Source organism: Conger conger, chromosome 7 (genome assembly GCF_963514075.1).
Source record: "Conger conger chromosome 7, fConCon1.1, whole genome shotgun sequence".
Lineage (NCBI taxonomy): Eukaryota > Metazoa > Chordata > Actinopteri > Anguilliformes > Congridae > Conger > Conger conger.
In genome coordinates, this window is record NC_083766.1 from 64,029,514 (window position 1) to 64,034,513 (window position 5,000).

General features: G+C 45.3%; 1 protein-coding gene, 1 non-coding gene and 1 pseudogene across 2 annotated transcripts in view; 1 reads left to right on the top strand and 2 right to left on the bottom strand.

Annotated features, from left to right (window-relative positions):
* LOC133133830 (cornifelin homolog B-like) overlaps window positions 1-111 on the top strand; it is a 6,117-nt gene extending 6,006 nt beyond the window's left edge. The window contains exon 4 of the mRNA XM_061250070.1: window positions 1-111. This exon is cut by the window's left edge and continues 244 nt beyond it. The gene's annotated coding sequence lies outside the window, so the exon portion shown is untranslated.
* Window positions 112-1,113: 1,002 nt separating this feature from the next.
* LOC133134165 (U2 spliceosomal RNA) lies at window positions 1,114-1,281 on the bottom strand (annotated as a pseudogene).
* Window positions 1,282-4,520: 3,239 nt separating this feature from the next.
* LOC133134166 (U2 spliceosomal RNA) lies at window positions 4,521-4,714 on the bottom strand. Its single transcript, XR_009709280.1, has one exon. It is a non-coding gene; the product is annotated as a U2 spliceosomal RNA (small nuclear RNA).
* Between the last annotated feature and the right edge of the window lie 286 nt (window positions 4,715-5,000).

Genomic DNA, 5,000 nt, shown 5'->3' on the forward strand with positions numbered 1-5,000 from the left:
CAAATTTGGTCTCTTTGGGTTAATGACTTTGGAGGATTTATTTCAGTAACTGCACCTTACCTTACCTGTCAGTGTCTCAATTCATGTATAAAATATGAATACAATACCCTGTTTACAAGTCCTGTTTTTTTATGTTTCAGTTTCACCAACCAGCTAGCCATCATCCTATTAATCAGCTAAACAGATAACGTTAGCAAGTGTACAAGTGGTGAAAGTCCGATTTCTTTTTAAATGCTGTTGGTTATCAGTTTTCATAATAATAATTTGTTATTTAGTTTAGCTTTTATCAAAAGTGACAAACAGTTGATTAGACTAAATGGGATAATCCCCTGTGGCACAATGTGGGGTAAGCTTATCCCCCTATAGCCGTGTTTTTATCCCCCTATAGCCGTGTTTTTATCCCCCTATAGCCGTGTTTTTATCCCCCTATAGCCGTGTTTTTATCCCCCTATAGCCGTGTTTTATCCCCCTATAGCCGTGTTTTTATCCCCCTATAGCCGTGTTTTTATCCCCCTATAGCCGTGTTTTTATCCCCCTATAGCCGTGTTTTTATCCCCCTATAGCCGTGTTTTTATCCCCCTATAGCCGTGTTTTTATCCCCCTATAGCCGTGTTTTTATCCCCCTATAGCCGTGTTTTTATCCCCCTATAGCCGTGTTTTTATCCCCCTATAGCCGTGTTTTATCCCCCTATAGCCGTGTTTTTATCCCCCTATAGCCGTGTTTTTATCCCCCTATAGCCGTGTTTTTATCCCCCTATAGCCGTGTTTTTATCCCCCTATAGCCGTGTTTTTAGCTCATATGCTATCTGGGGACTCAGGGCTGCCAGTTCTTCCCTCCTGTTACTCTGTAGGGTATCTTTGGAACAGTCTGCTGCCTTCCTCCTCCCTCCTCTTCCTCCCGGCCCTGAACCCCAGCTCCCAGCGTCAGGAAACTCCGCTCACATGAAAATAAATCCTGAAATTCGGAATTCTAAAGCAACAAACCATATCTCACAGAGGCACATTTAGCAAAACATAGAAAAACAACTAATAAGACAATAACTCACAAGACAGCGACTAATTAAACAAATAAAAATAACAGTTTCCACATTATAGGCATGTTTTTCCCCGGGAGGGGAGTGCACCGTTCCTGGATGTACTGCAATACCAGGTCGATGCGTGGAGTGGACGGAGCAAGCCCCTATTCCATCTCCCTGTTCCAAAAATCAATTTAATATATAGTCCCCAGATAGGGGACGTATCAGATATTAAACTGATAGCATTTACATTTGTTGAGGAAATATTTTTTGTCTCTTTTCCTCCTCGTCTCTTTTACGTAGGTGAAGTTGTTTTGGCAGCAATGATGTTGAAGAAATATTCAGACTCAGTAGTTGCTCATTATAAATCTTGAGTTAAAAATAAAACAGATTAATCCGGGGAGTCTGTGCGCTCCAGAGAACTTCCAGAGATCAGAGAATTCCAAAGTAACAGTAGGAAGTATCCTAGTCTTTATACACTATAGCTAACCAATCATTTGTCATAAATCATCACATTGTCTCTCTTAACCCGCCTTAATATTTTCTGTCACTCTATGAAAGCTGAGCTGTCTTAACCTTTCGCCTATATAATGATGCAGGCAAATTGAGCTGGTGATCACTAACTCAAAACATCTCTTTGCAAAGACCCACATCTCCTGGGCTGCATCACAGAGTCAAAACAGGCCGCATCCAATGCCATGGTTTGTAAACACCTGATTAAGTGTTCTCTTGCACTTTCATTAAACAGACTGTACTTTGCAGCTCAATGTGTTTTAACAGACACACAGTTCTAATTGCTCAAGACTTATTCATTTTAACATAATTAATAATAATTCTTCAAACAGTATGGCTTATCATTGTAGTACTAAACAGCATTTGAAATATAGTATAGAGATATATAGTAACATTTAGGAAAGGGTATTTTTGCACATGATTCTGAAAGTATTTAAATCAAACTTCATCATTCCTGATTTTCAATAAGGGCATTTTGATCAAACTTCAACACATTACATTTACATTTTAGTTCATCCAAAGCGACTTACAAGTGCATAAGTTCTTCCACAAGTTAAAGTGCTGTTCTAAACAAAAATACAGTCATTGTATGACTGAAGTTCTTTTTGGGGTTAGACACGAGGGATATCAGAAAGGGGGGGGGGGGGGGGGTTAGACACGAGGGATATCAGAAAGGGGGGGGGGGGTTAGACACGAGGGATATCAGAAAGGGGGGGGGGGGTTAGACAAGAGGGACATCAGAAAGGGGGGGGGATCAGGAGAGAGGACTAAGGTAACAAGTTTGAAAAGGTTTGTTTTTAGTCTGCATCAAAATAGTGGGAGGGATTCTGCTGTCCTGACAGTGGTAGGCAAGTCATTCCAGCACTGAGGAACCAGAACGGAAAAACAGGCGTGAACGTGCAGCTCGACCGCCAGGTGCTCACAGTGAGGGAACCACAAGGCGACCAGAGCTGGCAGACCGGAGTGGTCTAGCTGGGGAGTAGGGAATGATTAAGGATTATATGTAAGGTGGGGCAGTCCCCTTAGCAGCCTGAAATGCCAACACTAGGGCCTTGAATCGGATGCATCCGGCAATAGGAAGCCAGCGGAGGCCAATGAGGAGTGGGGTGACATGAGCCAACCTGGGCTGACTGGTGATCAGGCGGGCTGCATCATTCTGGACCAGCTGGAGGGGCTTGATGGCACAAGCTGGGAGACCAGCTGGAGGGGCTTGATGGCACAAGCTGGGAGACCAGCTGGAGGGGCTTGATGGCACAAGCTGGGAGACCAGCTGGAGGGGCTTGATGGCACAAGCTGGGAGACCAGCTAGGAGGGATTGGACAAGCGCCTGGACTAGGAGCTGGGTGGCTTTCTCCGTATATTGTATATATTTTATATTGTTTATATTGTATTGTATATATTGTCCTCTATATTGTAGTGGAGTGGCCACTCTTGAAGCCAAACTGGTTGGGATCTGTTCCAGAGTTTTAGCAAGAAAGGGAAGAAGAGAGACAGGCGGGTAGTTGTTCAGAACAGAGGGGTCAAGAGTAGGTTTTTTGAGCAGGGGAGTGACTCTGGCCCTCTTCAGGGAAGGACTGGGGGGGGGGGGGGGCTAATTTGGTGGTGAGGGGACACAGAGATTCAAAGGAAGATGAGAGGGAGGACATGAGAGTTGTAGCAGCATCATTGGGAGACAGTCGAGAGAAAGACTCCGCGGATGGTAGGGAGGAGAGGATTGTAGATGAGAGGGTGGAGGTAGACGGGTGGCGTAGGTTCTGCCGACAGGTGACAGTGGATGGTGGGAGAGATGGATGGGTGTTAGAGGAGAGTGGAAGAGAAAAAGAGAGGAGTGGTCAGATATATGGAGTGGTATTACAGAGAGGTTGGTTGTTGTGCAGCTCCTTGTGAAGATCAGGTCAAGAAGGTTGCCTACTTTGTGGGGGGGAGGGGAAAGTGTGAGGGTAAGGTCAAAAGAAGAAAGGAGGGAGAGAAAGGTAGACTGGGAGGACTCTGAGTTCAGGTTGAAGTCACCCAGGAGGATCAGGGGAGTGACATTGACTAGTGAGGAGCTAAGGAGGGTGTGGGAAAAAGAGAAGGCAGAGGAAAGGGCAGCCGGGGTGGCTATGTTCTCTTGTGAGAGCCACGTTTCTGTTAAGGCAAGAAAGTCAAGGTTAAGGTAGGAGGCATAGGCTGATATGAAGTCTGTTTTCTGGACGGCTGACTGGCCACCAACAACAAAGAGATCAACACCAGCGGATCTGGGAGGGAAAATGAGATGAGAGATATTCCGGCCATGTTGGCGGGAAGCAAACCTCCTACCTGACTGGGACCTGGGGAGAGGAGAGAGGACAGAAATGGGAAGGAAACACATGGAGGGAACTAGGGAGGACAAGAGGATTCCTACGCAGTGAAGTGAGGGCAGGCAGCAAAAACACTCATCAGGCTCACAGACAGCCTGGATGGACATCCGCAGATAGACAGACTTTGTATGCCTGCGACTTTTTGTACGCCTGTGACTTTGTAAGCCGAGGCAAGTAGACGAGGCTGCCGCTGGTGCGCTACACAACCGCTTAAATAACTAGCTGAGCCACTGAATCATGGAAGATGCTACAAACCCACTGGAGAACACTAATGCACACAGAAGTGAGCTCAGCTGTGCCAGTAATTATACCCTGAACAGGGTGTAGGCTCCTCCTACAACTAAAGCTGTGGCCTGCCAGCCAGTGGAGACAATAGCCTAACTCAATAGCCTAGCTCACCTGAGAGAAACAAACACACAACCCAGTTTCACCGCAATCTAAATAAACACCACTTGCACTAACTAACAAACAAACAAATAAACAGCAGAATCACACTACAGCAGGGGTCTCCAACCCTGGTCCTGGAGGGCTACTGGGTCTGCTGGTTTTTGTTTTCACCTTAAAATCAGCACCCTTTGAGACCCAGGTAACCAGGTGAGGTGAGTTAATTAATCAATTAGAGCAGTTGATCACAGTTAAGTGCAGGGTAACAAGGAAAACCACAGACCCTGTAGCTCTCCAGGACCAGGGTTACTACAGTGACGACTCAACTGAATTAGAAACAGCAGAAACAAATGATACTTAACTAATCCTGGAGAAAATGCTACAAACACACTGGAGAACACTAATGCACACTAATGAGAACAGATACTACACTTGATCTTAGCCAAAAGGCCGAGAAGCGACACTGAAGGACAGCTTGAGACGAGGCAGTCATTGCGGAAAACACAGGGTACAGTGACGATGGCAGATCTGGGCTGCGTAACAATCCCCAAATGAAAATGTAAATAATGCATTACACATAACACTTTACAGTAGGGTGCTTATACAGTTACACTGTGTAGACTGAGTTTTTTTTCGGTTTGATAATTTGGGAAATATTCCAATTCGCATCAGAAGACACATTAACAATACTTTCCACCAATCAGCAGTTTGTGTTCCTGTGCTTTTCAAACGGCTTTCCAGTATCTTA